At 51.6% G+C, this 17,140-nt stretch overlaps 1 pseudogene; it reads left to right on the top strand.

Annotated features, from left to right (window-relative positions):
* Positions 1-2,032: 2,032 nt before the first annotated feature.
* Positions 2,033-14,865, top strand: LOC118261197 (olfactory receptor 14I1-like; annotated as a pseudogene).
* The last annotated feature ends 2,275 nt before the right edge of the window (positions 14,866-17,140 follow it).

Below are 17,140 nucleotides of genomic sequence, written 5' to 3'. Positions count from 1 at the left end.
ATTGTCTAGACTCTGTGGGTATTTTCTAGTTTCTGCACCTCATCTGCGGGGTGCTTTTATGCATACAACCTTGGCATCTGTACTGCCCACTAAGATCAGTTTGGGGGTCCTGCGAGGCAAAGGGACTGTCCCTCAGCGCAGAGGAAGCACAGCTGGTGTGTCCATCAGTCCTGATCTCAACTGCCCTTTGTGGACACTTCTGGAGGATGGTTGCACTTAGGTGATCCTCTGAAAAGAACCTTAATGCTGCTGAGAGCAGAGGAATCCAGGTTCAAAGGGCAGATCTCCAAACCCCTCACCCATCTCATCGTACCTGAGCAGGATCTCAGCTTTCTCTTCACCACAGACACAGAGGGATCACAGCAGCTGCCCACATACAGCTATCCAGCAGCATTTCCATGGCTTTAGGACTGACATGTCTTCTCCATGGGGCTGCTAGATAACACAGAGCTGCTAGGGAAGAGCTGTGCCCTTGTCCATGGCAGCCTACACCCAAGGAGAAGCCCCATGTAAAAGTCAAATATCCTTAGATGTGGTGTCATGAAGGAAGAGTTAGCTCCTTCCCCATGCATAGCATTTCCCCAAGACCCAACACTTAGGAGAAAACATGGATGCTTTTTATTCATGGACAGAACAAAGAGTTAGGAACATCATAATCGGTTCTTGAGCTGCAGATGAATTTTCATCCCCCAAACTCTAGGGCAGTCCAAAGAAACTAATGTTAAAATTTCCATCACATGGCTGGATGAGAAAAGTAGCCAAGAGGTTTGTAAGAAGGCGTTGGTGCTGCAGGGATGGTAGAGAGATGCTCAAATCCCCCCTCCCATGCTGCTTCTGGGAGCAGCTCCCTCTCACTCCCTGACCATGGCTGTGCTGTCTGCAGCTGTCCCTGCCTGCAGCTGGGTCTCTGTCCCCACGCCTCCTGCCTGCAGGTCACAGCCCCCATCCCACCCGCTGGGTGCTCAGCTCTGCCCTGCAGACACCTCCTGGTAGCAGCGCTATGCCCAGGGGCAGCTCGCTGGGGGCACGTCCTAGAGACCAGGTCACACAGACCCTGCTGACGCTGCATGTGTGATGGTAGGGCTTTCTATGGGCTGAGGGGCAGGAAAGGAACTTGCTGGGATCCTTGCAATCCTCACCTCAGTTGGATGGATTCGGTATCTCAGGCTCTTTTTGGAAATAATAGCCTCTATTTCCATTCCCACTGAGCTGGAGAAAAATGAAAGCAGAGGCTCAGGAAAGCTGAGGCAGCTAGCCCCTTCATTGTGTCTCATCTTGCAAATTCACCTTGGACAAATCCTTGTTGTCCCGAGGAGCTGAGAGCAGGCTGCCCCAGGAAGCAGCCTCCCGACAGCAGCAGGACCCTGCCCTGCCGGGGGGGCTCCTTCCACCCGCAGCTTCTCCCCGCAGTGCCCTGGGCAGCTCCCCGGGCAGGCTGAGTGCTGAGCCTGGCAGGCAGCAGAGGCCCTGCCCCGGCACACAGCCCCTGGGGCACAGCAGGGACCCTGCTCTGCACCACAGCCCTGGGCACCCCTGCCTGCACCCCCGGCTTCTCCTTCCTCCAGGAGCTGCGGCTGCATTGCCCTCCAGCCAGACACTTACCGGGCTCAGGGCTGGCAAGTGTTCTCCCCCAGCGAGCTCTGTGCATCCTGCCACTTCTGCCTGCCTTTACCCACTCTGTCTGTGCAGGCAGTGCCCCCAGCCCTGCTGCGCTGGGCAGAGGAGCTGCTCCTGGGCAGAGCTGGCTCTCTGCAGCGCTGCCCGCTTGCCACGAGCTCCCCTGGGGCCCAGGAGCCCGGCCCAGCTCAGCAGCAGAGGCCCAGCCCAAGGCCTCCCTTGCTCTGCCCCCCAACAGGCTCCCTGCACATGGCCCTTGGGTGCCAGGGCTCACAGCTCCTGGAAGGCAGCAGGGTCCCTCCTGGGGAACACACTTGGAAGCAGACAAAGCAAACACTCACTGGCCCTCTCTAAGCACCGTGCTGACTGATTCCTGCAGCAGGAATTGCCCTGCCAGGGTGTGCAGGGCTACGGGATGTGCCAAGGTTTTTCTCTGTTGTTCGACTTATTCATCAATGAAATGGATGATGTAACAGAGTGCACCCTCAGCAACTTTACTGATGACACATAGCTGGGATTAGTGGCTGATACCCCAGAGGGCTGTGCTGCCAGTCAGAGGGACCTCAACAGGCTGGAGAGATAGGCTGAGAGGAACCCCATGAAGTTCAGCAAGGGCAAGTGCAGGGTCCTGTCTCCTTCCTAGGGCGGAATAACCCCCAGTACCAGTACAGACTGGGAATGACTTGCTGGAGAGCAGCTCTGCAGAGAGAGACCTGGGTGTCCTGGTGGACAGCAGGCTGAGCATGAGTCAGCAGTGTGCCCTTGTGGCCAAGAAAGCCGATGGGATCCTGGGGTGCATTCGGAAGAGTGTTGTTGCCAGCAGGCCAAGGGAGGTGATCCTGCCCCTCTACTCAGCCTGTACAGGTGCTTGGTGTTATTCCTCCCTAGGAAGAAGACACCAAATTTTCTTTGTGATGTCAAATGCATGAGAAACCGGACTGGGTTAGAAAAGTGGCTAGCAGGGAGAGGGAGGTGATTGTCCCCCTCTACTCTGCTCCTTTGAGACCCCACCTGGAATACTGCGTGCAGGCCTGGGGCCCCCAGCACAAGAATGATGTGGAGCTCTTGGAACGGGTCCAGAGGAGGGCCACTAAGTTGATCAGAGGGCTGGAGCACCTCTCCTATGCAGGAAGGTTGAGGGAACTTGGCTTGTTTAGCTTGGAGAAGAGAAGGCTCTGACGAGACCTCATTGCGGCCTTCCAGTACTTGAAGGGAGCATAGAAACAGGAGGGGGAATGCCAGTTTATATGTGTTATAAACGACTGAGTCCCAGATAGGACTGCAATCAAAGTTTACAATTTATTAAATGAATAGAGGCAAGCAAACAGTGCTGGGAGTCTCTGCTCCACCAAGACGCACGCCCGTTACATAAGATGGCTGATTTTTATGCTCCTAGGCTAATACATATTCATTACTACTTCTAGAAGAGGCAGGGTTATTATAATTGGTTTCCCAAATCTGAAGTCCTCTCAGGGGCGCCTGCGCATCAGTCTCTGGTGGTCTCTCGGGGGTCGCTTGGGCTGAAGGCTCATGGTCTTCCTTCTGCAGAGCTGGCTCTCTGCAGCGCTGCCCGCTTGCCAGGAGCTCCCCTTGGGCCCAGAAGCCCGGCCCAGCTCAGCAGCAGAGGCCCAGCCCAAGGCCTCCCTTGCTCTGCCCCCCACCAGGCTCCCTGCCCATGGCCCTAGGGCTGCAGGGGAACCTGCTGGGAAACAGCCTGAAGGAATCCCTGGGCTTCCCTCCCTCCCCTAGGCACACACACTTCTTCACACCAGGGTCATTTCTCCTACTAGAAATAAATAAATAAATAAAGTTTTCAGAATCTCCTGAGAATCTCCTTGCTTTGTCCCATTTTCAGAGAGGACACAAAGACAGGGACAGGGATGTCATAGAATTATAGAAACGTTATGATTGAAAAAGACCTCCATCTTGGTCCAACCATACCCCTACCACAAGTATCTTCTTCCCTCCAGTGTGGCAACTGTACCACACTGCTTGGTGTCATTGGAAAACTTGCTGAGGGTTTATTATGTTTCGAAAAGACCTCCAAGATCATCTGGTAACCCTACTACCAACGTCATGCACTAAGCCATGCCCCTAAGCACCATGTCCAACCTTTCCTGACCACTCTTTCTGAGAAGAAAAGTCTCCTTATTTCCAACCTAATCCTCCCCTGGTGCAACATGAGGCCATTCCCTCTAGTCCTATCACTAATTACCTGCGAGAAGAGGCTGACCCCCAACTCCCCACACCTTCCTTTCAAGTAGTTGTGGAGAGCAATAAGGTCTCCCCAGAGCTTCCTCAACCCCAGATGAAACAACCCAAATTTCCTCATCCTCTCCTCAAAAGATTTGTGTTCCAGACCCTTCACCAGCGTTCATGGCCCTTCTCTGGACATGCTCCAGGGCCTCAATGTCCTTTTTGTATTGAGGGGCCCAAAACTGAACACGGTACTCGAGGTGCGGCCTCACCAGAGCCGCAGATACAGGGGGATGATCCTCTCCCTGGTCCTGCTGGCTACACTACTCCTGATACAAGCCAGGATGCCACTGGCCTTCTTGGCCACCTGGGCACACTGCCGGCTCATGTTCAGGCAAGCTTCGACCAACACCCCCAGATTCCTTTCCTCTGCACAACTTTCGAGCTACTCTGCCCCAAGCCTGTAGCATTGCATGTGGTTATTGTGAGCAAAGGGCAGGACGCGGCACTTAGCCATGGTGAACCTCATCCCATTGGCCTCCACCCATCAATCCAACCTGTCCAGGTCCCTCTGCAGTTAATCATCTGTACACCTGTGCTTAGGAAAGTGGTTCAGCTGGCTCAATCAAAACTTCACACTATAGGTTTATAGTCCTGGGCCTAGCAAATGATTCAGCTCCCTCCCATGCCTGCCCCTGACCCACAGGAGCTGGGATTCCTCTGCCTGAGTTCAGGTGTGCACAACATAGATTCAGAGAATCAAAGAATCATTAAGGACCTCCAAGATCATCTGGTCCAACTGTCCCCCAACAACGTGGGTACCTGCTTGTCAGCTCTTCATGTCCTTTCCTATCATGATTAATGGAGATGGAAGCCTGGAATTTGATGCAACCACCTGGTGACATGTGAGCGGCCAGAGATGGTCCAAGGTAGGTGCAGGTATCTGGAGGCTCTAATGGAGGAATCTTGAGGGAAAGGGCAGCACTTGTGGGCAGGCCTTTGGAGGTTGTTGGGGAATCAGAGCATCACAGAATGGCTTAGGTTGGAAGGGACCGTAGAGATCATCTAGTTCCACCACCACCCCTGCCCCAGGCAGGGACACCATCCACTAGATCAGGTTGCTCAAAGCTCCATCCAGCCTGGCCTTGAACACTTCCAGGCATGGGGCATCCACAACTTCTCTGGGCTACCTGTTGCAGTGCCTCACGACCCTCATAGGAAAGAATTTCTTCATTATATCTAATCCAAACCTACCCTCTTTTAGTGTAAAGCCATTAGTCCTGGTCCTATCAGTACACTCCCTGACAAAGAGTCCCTCCCCAACTTTCCTGTAGGCCCTCTTTAGGTACTGGAAGGCCAGTATAAGGTCTCCCTAGAACCGTCTCTTCTCCAGAGTGAACAACCCCAACTTGCTCAGCCTGTCTTCATAGGAGATGGCCGTCAGCCCTCTGATCATCTTTGTTGTCCTCCTCTGGACTCATTCTACTACTTCTATGTTCTTATTGTGCTGGGGGTCCCAGAGCTGAACACAGTGGTCCAGGTGGAGTCTCAGGAAAACACAGTAGAGGGGGAGAATCACCTCCTTCCACCTGCTGGCCACACTGCTTCTGATGCAGCCCAGGATATGCTTGGCTTCCAGGGCTTCAAGCACACACCGCTGGCTCATGTCGAGCTTCTCATCAACCAACACCCCCAGGTACTTCTCATCAGAGCTGCTTTCAATCCATTCTCTGCCCAGCCTCTATTTGTGCTTGGGATTTCCCCAGCCCAGATGCAGGACCTTGCACTTGGCCTTGTTCAACCTCATAATGTTCGCACAGGCCCACCTCTCAAGCCCGTCCAGGTCCCTCTGGATGGCATCCCTTCCCTCTAGTGTGTCAACTGCACCACACTGCTTGGTGTCATTGGCAAACTTGCTGAGGGTGCACTCAATCTCACTGTCCATGTCACAGACAAAGACATTAAATAGTGCTGGTCCCACTACTGATCCCTGAGGAACACCACTCATTACTAATCTCCACCTGGACATTGTGCCATTGACCACAACTTTTTGCGTGTGACCATCCAGCGAATTCTTTACCCACTAAATTGGCCCATTCATCAAATCCATGTCTCTCCAATTTAGAGACTAGGATATCATGGGGGACAGTGTCAAATGCTTTACACAAGTCCAGGTAGATGATGTAACTTGCTCTTCTCCTATCCACCAATGCTCTAACTCCATCATAGAAGGCCACCAGATTTGTGGAACAGTTTGCCCCTAGTGAAGCCATGTTGGCAGTCACCAATCACCTCCTTATTTTCCACGTGCCTTCGCATAATTTCCAAAAGGATCTGCTCCATGATCTTGTCAGGCACAGAGGTGAGACCAAGTGGCCTGTAGTATCCTGCGTCTTCCTTTTTATCCCTTTTTAAAAATGGGAGCTATGTTTCCCTTCTTCCAGTCAGTGGGAATTTCACCAGACTGCCACAACTTCTCAAATATGACAGAAAGTGGTTTAGCAACTACATCAGCTAATTCCATCAGGACCTGTGGAAATATATCATAAGGTCCAACTGACTTGTGCACCTTCAGGTTCCTTAGATGGTCTTGAGCCTGAACTTCTCCTACAGTGGGTGGTTCATCATTCTTCTAGTCCATGCATTTACCTTCTGAGGTCTTGGCCTTTGGCTGACTAAAATAACAGCAAATGCACACATTTAGGACCACTAAATGTGTCCCTACATTCAGGGAAGCCTTTAGGTACTGAGGTTTGGCTATTCAAAAGACCAAATGGAGTCATATGCCATATGGATGATACAATCAACAGAGGGGTGCCCATACAGTAATTGAGCTGTCTAGGTGTTTTGGTTTAGCCCGGCTGGCAGCCAAACACCACACAGCCGTTCGCTCACCCTCCCCCCTCCCTCTCCGGGATGGGGGAGAGAAACGGGAAAGTGAAGTCTGTGAGTTGAGATAAAGACAGTTTATTAAGACAGGGAAAAGAATAACAATAATAATAATAATAATAATAATAATAATAATAATAGTATTAATAGTAATAATGTGTATGAAATAAGTGATGCACAATGCAATTGCTCACCACCCGTTGACCGATGCCCAGCCTATCCCCGAGCAGCCAGCCCCCCCCACCCCGGCTAGCCACCCCTATGTATTGTTCAGCATGACGTCAGATGGTATGGAATACCCCTTTGGCCAGTTTGGGTCAGCTGTCCTGGGTCTGTCCCCTCCCAGCTCCTGCTGCATCCCTAGCCTGCTCGCTAGCAGGACAGAGCGAGAAGCTGAAAAGTCCTTGGCTTGGTGTAAGCACTGCTCTACAACAATTAAAACATCAGCATGTTATCAGCGCTCTTCTCATTCTAATCCAAAACATAGCACCCTGCCAGCTACTAGGAGGAAAATTAACTCTGTCCTACCTGAAACCAGGACACTAGGTGCATGGGGCTCCTCTATAGGATGGGCAGCAGATTGGGGGAGCCCTTGTGGGTGAGGGTCAGAGGAGAGCCAGTCAGGGTGACCGCGTGGTTGGAGGTAAACACCTGCAGTCAGGCTGAAGAAATGGACAAAGTCTTATGGAAGCCATTGGACTAAGTTGAGTTCAATGACCCCGTGTCACTCTGGGGGCCTTTAATCACTCTGAGAGCCACAGGAAATGGGATACTGCTGGGTGCAAACATTCCTGGTGTTTTCTGTGGGTTCTTGGAGACAGCGTCTGTGCACAGCTGCCAGATGGGCCAACCTAGGCCCTTGTTCATCAGGATCTGGAACTTACAAACAGGAAAAAAAAAGGTCAGGGATGTAGCTCCTATGGTGCTGTGGTTTTGATCTGTGATAAATATAATATTGATAACCTACACAGGTCTTTAATTAGGAAGGTAGATATGAACCACACCATTGTGGCCCATTTCCTTTGCATTAAATGTTCTTTTGCACTGAATTGTCTCTTGACACTCCTCTTGCAGAATGCATGTTGTAGTCCAGCAGCTTTTCAGCACATGGAAATAGATGAGGTTTCGGGGCCCAGCCCGACACCCAGCACTTCACAGGCTCACTCTTGTCTTTCCCTGCAGCCCACTTGACATGGTCCAGCTGACACATGACCACATGCATCTGTGTGCAGTACAGTCAGGGGTGGCAGTCCTGCCTTCAGCATGCATCAGGTCTCCTGTAATGAGAGACTTGGTCAAGTTCTGAGAGAGCGCCCAGTGTAGATCTTAAATCAGGATGGATTCCTCCTTCATTGTGGACACAAAGACACAAGTGGTCTCCTGCAGGCAGATCTGGCAGCCCAGCTGCAAGGGGCAGGCTGCGCCTCCACCTCAGCCTCTTCCATGGGCTCCTCCTCCTCTGAAGGCTCACACACATGGTTTGTGGGGAGTCTGCAGGAGCTTTGAGGACCATGCCTGTCTGTCCTAGTCTGTTCTCCCCACTCTCCTCTTTGCCTGCAGCGCTGCTCTAGTCTTCTTCCTCACCATGACGTGCTGAGGCTACGTTTGCCATTTCCTCTTTGTCCACTCTGCCTCCTGTATGGAAGACCAAGGGACGGTGCTGACGCCTTCTCAAAGCACAGAGCCCAGTGTGATGTTTGGGGAGGAAGGCTCTGGCATGTGCTGCAATTCCCTCCGTATAACACATCCTAATTCTCCAAGTCAGTGACATGCAGTGAAGAGGAGTTCAGACACACTGAGGGGCTGCTGCATCCCAGGTGCTTTTGCTCCCATTTTTTGAAAAGCCCAGGATGTTCAAACCAGCCTTTTCCTATTCTTATTTCTCCTGAATGTGTTTCAGGTTTTGTTTAAGGTTAGGGAAAACTATTTCAGAATGCCACACAGAGATCTGCTCTGAGGCAGGATAGCTATGAGTGGCAGGGAGTGTGGGAGGATATGGGCAGGCACCTAGAACTGCAGGCACCTGCAGTCCCTTGGAACTTCACCCCTGAAGAAGTGCAGAATCCTAAAAAAATGGCAGAATGCTTGAAAAAGGAGTGTCATCACCTTGGCAATTCCAAAGAGACAGAAATCACTGCAATGTGCTGGGGCTTGGCCTTTGCTTACTGAGTTGCAATCTACACAACGCCAATCCCTGTGACTGGGCCAGAGAACCAGCCTGTGCCTGTATCAGTCATACATATACACAAGAAGAAACAAGAGAGATAAAATCAGCTTGTTTAGGAAGGAAAGAAGCTCCTACTCATACAGGGAAGGAAGAAGAAGAAAAGACAGACTACTCCAAAGTAGGGCCATCAGAGGAAAAGTAATAAAGGAAAAAAAAAAAAGGAAAAATCTTCCTCCTCAACTGTATGAACCAATATCTCAGCGATTAGGTGTAAATGTCCCCCTGCCCAAGAGAGGAGGATATAGTGGGTAGACACCACGTGTCACCCTGTGGTTTTACCTGTATTACTGTGCAGAGGACATGAGCAATTGGGATGGGAAATCCACCTTAACCCTAGAGGCACCAGTAGATGAGATGCAAAGAAAAACAATGGAAAAAAGGGGTTCTTCCAGGAAAATTGCTGCTCTAATTTCCACTGGGCAGTTCCCCAGACAGAGTAATGATTGCTGTGACCAGGACTAGAGGGGCCCTGCCTCAGCCAGGGGGAGGAAAGGGATAATTGGCTTTATTGGCCTCTGTGGATTTGATGGCCTGGTATGTCAGACCACAGGAGTACAAAGCTCTAGTGGACACCAGTGCCCAGTGTACCATGATGTCATCAAGCCTGAAAGGGGCAGAACCCATTTGTATTTCTGGAGTGACAGGGGGATCCCAAGAGCTAACTGTGTTGGAGGCCAAAGTCAGATTAACTGGGAATGACTGGCAGAGCACCCCACTGGGACTCCAGGCAGCCTTTGCACGGACTACCACAGGAGAAGGTGTTCCAAGGAATGAAAAAGGTACCAGTGAGCTTTTATCATAGCTCTCTCAGAGACGGAAGACTTTAAACAATTGTCTACCTTGCCGAGTCTTTCACAGGACCCTTCTATTGTGGGATTGCTGAGGGTTGAAGTGCCAATCTCTGCCAAAATCATGCACCAGTGGCAATATCACACTAACCAAGACTCCCTGATTCCCATCCATAAGCTGACTGATTGACTGGAAAGCCAAGGAGTGATCAGCAAAACTTGCTCACCCTTTAATAGTCCCATATGGCCACTGCAAAAGTCTGATGGAGAGTGGAGACTAACAGTGGACTATTGTGTCTTGAAAGACATCACACCAACTTCAGTAGATGATCGATACTCTTCTCTCCTTATCGTCTTTATTATCTCTAAGAGCATTTAAATGATCCCTTACAGCGTCTGAATGCTTTTCTTCCAGGGATCATAAGAAACTTTCCTCTGAGAAATTTGCTGGGGATTCCAGGGTAAGGTCCATGGGTAGAAGTGGAGAGGAATAAAGTGCCATCACGGCAGCACTGCCAGGAAGCAGCAGGGTTTGGTCTGTCCAGAACTGCTCTCGTTCCACTTCCACGCTCTCCTTCTGAGCCTTTTCTGTTGGTGTAAGCCTGTGTAGACACAGCTGGTCTCCAGAACAACATTTCCATCCAATAAAGTGATTCTGCTCAGGGTAGTGCCTGGGGGCTCAGGTATTCCTTCTCAGTTGCTGTCAAGAACATTGAAGTCCAGAAATGGACTCCAAAGAGGGACCTGACATTGCTTTTCTTCTGGGGATCATAAGGAACCAGTACCTCCAGGCCAGAACACTCTCGGCACCCTTGGATGCAGGCCCTAGGGTCCCATGGACTGTTAAGGGTGTAGTTTGCAAAGTAACCGCTGATTTTATCCTCACCCACCACCTGTTGTAGGCCGGCAGAGTCCAGCCTCTAGGCACAAAGGGCAGGGAGACCTTGCTGGTGAGAGCTGAGGCCCTGTGGAGATGTCCATGACACAGCAGTCATTAAAGTCAAGGGTCATATAGAAGAGGAAGGAAGAGGTTTATCCTGTTGAGACAAGGAACAAGGTAAAGCATGTTGATTTTGCAGGTTTTAGCTAACACAGGAAGTATGTTGTATATCAACCACAAGGACAGGACAGAAACAGGGAGTATGAGGATGGGACGACCCTAAAGATAAGGGAAGAAAAGACTTCATACACACAAATAATAGAACCAGCAAGAACTGTCTGGGACTACTGAAGTCTGTAAAAGAAAGGAATGGTCAGAAATTTAGCAGTGTGGAAGACTTCTGGCTTTCATCAAAAGACCACCAGAGAACGCTGGATGACCACCAGAGGACTCTGGTGTGCATGCGAATAGGGGTGGGAGCCTATGTTAATGATTCTTCAGAGACGTAATGAATATGCAAGAAAGTTAGAGGGAATGGAGATGAATATGTGTATATCCCGTTAATATAAGCACACTGGCAGTAACTCCTCCCACTCTTGAGGCAACTCCTGTCAGGTGTAAAGGAAAGGTATCCCTTCAAGGAAGATGTTGCATGTCACCCAGGCAAATGGACCACTAGGGAGAGAGGGAGCCCGTATCTGATGGAATTGGCCATGCTGGAGGTGATTTATGGTGATTTATGCACATTAAACAGTTTTCTACCTTGCCTGGCCCCTTACAGGATCCTTCAGTCGTGGGGTTGCTCAGGGTCGAAGTGCCAGTAGCTACCCAAGTGGTGCACCAGTGGCAATATGGTACTATCCAAGACTCCCTGATCACCATATATATGCTGGTTCATTACTGGAGAGCCAAGGACTGATCAGCAAAACTCGCTCACCCTTTAATAATCCCATATGGTCAGTGCAAACATCTAATGGAGAGCTGAGACTAACAGTGGACAACTGTGTCTAGAATGAAGTCACACCAAATTCAATAGGTCATCTATAGTCTTCTCTCCTTATATTCTTAGCTCTAAGAGCAGTTAAACAATCCCTTACAGTATCTGAATGCTGCTGTCTGATCCCTTCCTGGGATCATAAGGAACCAGTACCTCCAGGCCAGAACACTCTCCCTGTACCCTTGGATGCAGGACCTAAGGTCCCATGGACTGTTAAGGGTGTAGTTTGCAAAGTAACCACTGATTTTATCCTCACCCACCACCTGTTGTAGGCCGGCAGAGTCCAGCCTCAAGGCACAAAGGGCAGGGAGACCTTGCTGGTGAGAGCTGAGGCCCTGTAGAGATGTCTGAGACACAACAGCCATTACAGCCAAGGGTCATGTAGAAGAGAAAGGAAAAAGAGAACATTTAAAAGAGAACAGAACATTTAAAAGAGAACAGAATAGGTTTAGCTCTCCCTGTGACACGACTCCTTTTGCTCTGCTGACAGCCTCTGCAGGCTGCCCTGCACATAAGGAGTAGGGACAGGTACAGCTGTCCTACATGTGGCATCTGCTGCCATTTCAGTTACCCAAAGGAATGTAGAGGATCAACCACAAATTTCACCAGGTATTTCCATCTGAAAAGCTCCTGCCTGTCCTCCATCTCCACTAAGGAGCTATTGTAGCTCAGTAATTCACATTAAGGTGTCTATGTTGTGGACACGTGAACTGAGGCCAGAGGAATCCCAGGTCCTGTGGGTCTGTGGCAGGCATGGGAGGGAGCTGAGAGCACCTTCCAGCCGCAGGAATAACAAGCAGCATGAGATGCCTCAGCTGACTCTGCTGAATCCCTTCCTTAAGTGGGGATGAAGGAGATCAGTCCCTGACCATGACTTCATGTCCAAACCGATACTGGGACAAGAAGATGCGATTGTTGCACTTAACTGGTTTTCTGCAAGGAGAAATGAGCCTGGTGTGAAGAAGTGTGTGTGCCCATCTGAGGGAGGGAAGCCCAGGGATTCATTCAGGCTGTTTCCCAGCAGGTTCCCCTGCAGCCCCAGGGCCATGGGCAGGGAGCCTGGTGGGGGGCAGAGCAAGGGAGGCCTTGGGCTGGGCCTCTGCTGCTGAGGTGTGCCGGGCTCCTGGGCCCAAGGGGAGCTCCTGGCAAGCGGGCAGCGCTGCAGAGAGCCAGCTCTGCCCAGGAGCAGCTCCTCTGCCCAGCGCAGCAGGGCTGGGGGCACTGCCTGCAGCTGGCATGGAGAGGGGAGAGAAGGGAGAGAGAGGTTATGGGCTGAGTGGAATATGAGAACACTGAGAGCTCAGAGGAGGAGAAATCTTCACAGCACATAACAGAGTAAGTCTCTTTTTGCAGTGCAATGCACAGGAGTATCATGGAGGTTTCCCAGACCCAGAACTTCCCACAGAAGATCAGGCTGGATGCACTCAGTGTTTCTTCAGTGTGGAGAAGCACAAGCTTCAGAGCAGGGGTTTCTGAGCTGCAGGGTCAGTGTGAAGGCCCCGAGGGCTTCCTCGTCGTGGGCTGGCTGCAGGCTGTGAAGCTGGGGGTGTAAGCACGGGTGCCCAGGGCTGTGGTGCAGAGCAGGGTCCCTGCTGTGCCCCAGGGGCTGTGTGCCCGGGCAGGGCCTCTGCCGCCTGCCAGGCTCAGCACTCAGCCTGCCTGGGGAGCTGCCCAGGGCACTGCGGGGAGAAGCTGCGGGTGGAAGGAGCCCCCCCAGCAGGACAGGGCAGGGTCCTGCTGCTGGCGGGAGGCTGCTGCCTGGGGCAGTCTGCTCTCAGCTCCACAGCACAACTGACATGTATCGAAGGGGACTTTGCAAGAGCTGGGTTAAGGCAAGGGATTCCAGCTTCAGTCTCAGCTTTTCTGAGCCTCCTGGGCTTTCAATTTTGTCTTATTTGGCTCAGTGGAAATAGAAATTGTTACCATTATTTCCAAGATTAGACTGACACTCCTAAGCCATCCCATGGAGGGTTACAAGCACCCTTAGCAAGTTGTTTTCCTGCCCCTCAGCCAATAGAAAGCTCCACCCGCTACGTGCAGTGTCAGCAGGGTCTGTGTGACCTGGTCTCTAGGACATGCCCCTGGCGAGCTGCCCCTGGGCAGAGCCCTGCTGCCAGGAGGTGTCTGCAGGGCAGAGCTGAGCACCCAGTGGGTGGGATGGGGGCTGTGACCTGCAGGCAGGAGGTGTGGGGACAGAGACCCAGCTGCAGGCAGCAGAATTGTGGGCAGGGAAATGCAGGACAGTGCTCACAGAGTAGTCTGGAACCTCCCTGTCTGCCCTCAAGGCCACAGGATTCAGGAACATGAGTCAAGCTGGATCTCTGTCCAGGGATTTCTGGAGGCCACAGTAATTGGGCAGCTCCTTGTGGGCAACTAGACCAAGCCATAGAGGCCTCTGGCTGAGACCAGGATGGGTGGACTGCCTGGCTGTCCTCACTGTACTAAGGACAGTTCCTTTGCCTCCTGGGACTCACAAGATCTCACCTGGAATACCTTACAAATGCCAGGGTTTTCTTCCCTTAAAAATCCTTCTGAGCGTGACATAGGCAGCTGGAAAAAAACACAGATGCTTCTCAGCAGTCAAGTGTATTGACAGTGGTAGTGCTACATAGGTCAGAGATAGATTTAAGCAGAGATTACAACTGGTTCTTATTTACCTAGAGCTGTAAGGGTGGCCTGACTCCTTCAGTGCCCACAGCAGAGACCCCTGCTCCCTGAGACACCCTCAGCCATCACCAACCAGAGCTCAAGCAAAGCCTCAGGAAGGGGAAAGTAACTGTAGGGGGGCTTTGATGAGAACTGGAGTAGGTTTTCCCCAGAGATGTCTCTCCTAATTATCACTGTCTTTTCTTCCTTCTGTAGTTCCCTTTGTCCAGGAGGATTAGATGTCCGACAGGAGCTCCATCAGCGAGTTCCTCCTGCTGGCATTTGCAGACAAGCGGGAGCTGCAGCTCCTGCACTTCGCGCTCTTCCTGGGCGTCTACCTGGCTGCCCTCCTGGGCAACGGCCTCATCCTCACCGCCGTAGCCTGTGACCACCACCTCCACACCCCCATGTACTTCTTCCTCCTCAACCTCGCCCTCCTCGACCTGGGATCCATCTCCACCACCCTCCCCAAAGCCATGGCCAATTCCCTTTGGGACACCAGGGTCATTTCCTACACAGGATGTGCTGCCCAGGTCTTTTTCTTTTTCTATTCTTCTTCGCTGCAGAGTATTCTGTTCTTACAATCATGTCCTATGACCGCTACGTTGCCATCTGCAAGCCCCTGCACTACAGGAGCCTCCTGGGCAGCAGAGCTTGTGCCCAGATGGCAGCAGCTGCCTGGGGCAGTGGGGTTCTCTATGCTCTGCTGCACACTGCCAATAAATTTTCCCTGCCCCTCTGCCAAGGCAATGCTGTGGACCAGTTCTTTTGTGAAACCCAACAGATCCTCAATCTCTCCTGCTCAGACTCCTACCTCAGAGAAGTTGGACTTCTCATGTTAAGTTCATTATTGGGGTTTGGATGTTTTGTTTTCATTGTGGTGTCTGATGTGCAGATCTTCAGGGCTGTGCCAAGGATGCCTTCTGAGCGGGGCCAGCTCAAAGCCTTTTCCACGTGCCTCCCTCACTTTTTTGTGGTCTCCCTGTTTATCAGCACTGTCATATTTGGCTACCTGAAGCCTCCCTTCATCTCTTCCCCATCCCTGGACCTGGTGGTGGCAGTTCTGTACTCAGTGGTGCCTCCAGTACTGAACCCCCTCATCTACATCATGAGGAACAAGGAGCTCAGGGGTGCTGTTAGAAAAGTAGCTTCACGGATGTTTCTAAATATTGATAAATTTCCTCCCTTTCTTCAGAAGTGATTTCCTGAATACCTGTTTCATTATTATTCGTATTACTTTTATCTTCACTGTCATTTACATTCATTAGTTTCTTAGAAAAATGTTTTTGATTTACATAGTGTCCATTCAGGAATGATACTGCTCTACACGTTTTTTCTCTACCTGTATGTCAGCACTGCCTCTCTCTGCTTTTCTGTAATAAAACAGAATCTTCTCAATTCACTGACTGATTTTTTTTCCTCTCCTCTCATAGCTGGAGCCAATAAAAGAGCTGAAAGGTGTGGTGGTTTCACACTGATGGACGGCTGAAATCTGCCATGCCGCTCTTTCACTCCCTCTCCTCAGAGGAACAAATGGAGAAAATAAAATGGGAAAACGCTCCAGGGTTGAATTAAGGGACAGGCAGAGCACTCAGCTACAGTCCTGGGCAAAGCAGGCTCAGTGTAGGGAGAGAGATAATTTATTGACTGTTACTAACAGTCTAGAATAGTTAAAAACTGCAAGCAAACTAAGAACACCTTCCTCCCTATCCACCATCTTATTCCTTATCCCCCCAGCAGCACAGGGGAATGAGGAATGAGGGCTGTGGTCAGTCCATGATGCTTCGCCTCTGCCACTCCTTCACGGTCACTCTCTGCCCATACTCCAGCATGGGGTCCCTCCCACAGGATGCCATCCTTCCCAAACTGATCCTGCCTGGACTTCCCACAGGCAGCAGCTCTTCAAGAACTGCTCCCACACGGCTCCATACCATGGGATCCGTCCGTCAGGAGCAAACTGCTCCAACACGGGTTCCCCACAGGTGGCAGCTCCCCCCAGATCCTGCTCCTGTGGGGGCTCTCCATGGGGCGCAGCCTCCTTCAGGCCACATCCACCTGCTCCACATTGGGCCTCTCTGTGGGCTGCAGAGAACTTCTGCTCCAGCACCTGGAGCCCCTCCTGCCCTCCTTCTGCACTGACCTTGGTGTCTGCAGGGCTGGTTCTCACTCCTCTCTCTCCCAGCTGCTGTTGCCCAGCAGGTTTATCCCTTTCTAAATCCGCTCTCACAGAGGTGCAACAAATATTGCTCATTGACTAGGCTCTGGACAGCAGCTGCTCTGGCCTGGAGCGGGCTGCGCATTGGTCAGCAGGTGGTGAGCTAAATCCAGATGTGAGCAGGCAAAGAAGAGCCCCGTGACCCCGGGGACACAGCGGGGACAGGGAAAGAAGTCTGGCAAGTGATTTGGTTTACCCCTAGTGGAATGCCATAGGGTATATGCAGTGCAGCACCCAAACACTTCTCGTGGCACTGGGAGGAAGGCAGGCTACCTCTGAGCACCCTCGGCAGCCACAGAAGGCCTGGTGTAGGAGGCAGTCAGTGGAAGAGTCCCATGAGCTGTCTCTGCCTCCCAGCCTGCCCAGCACAGCCCTAGAGAGTGCCAGCCCCCTTGCTCTGAAAAGCAATACCACCAGCTGGGACTGTGGGTAGCATGGGGAGAGGGTGGAGGAATGGCTGGCCAGGCCAGAACAGGCATACTCCTTCCTGGGAAAGGCTCTTTGTTGATGTGGGAAGTCCTGGGAGGAGAGTGGGGCCCCCTGTGTGTGCAGGGGATTCCTGGAAAGAAAAACCCCTTGGTACTTATGCAGCTTGGGGCAGGCTGCCAGGGCTCCGGGGCAGCAAGAGCTACGTGAGGAGCCCTGGGACTGGGACTCTCAGCCCAGCTCAGAGAGGTGGTTTGTT

The sequence above is a fragment of the Cygnus atratus genome, chromosome 34 (assembly GCF_013377495.2).
Source record: "Cygnus atratus isolate AKBS03 ecotype Queensland, Australia chromosome 34, CAtr_DNAZoo_HiC_assembly, whole genome shotgun sequence".
Taxonomy (NCBI): domain Eukaryota; kingdom Metazoa; phylum Chordata; class Aves; order Anseriformes; family Anatidae; genus Cygnus; species Cygnus atratus.
The sequence above is the reverse complement of the archived record's forward strand: the minus strand, read 5'-3'. Positions and strand labels throughout refer to the sequence as shown.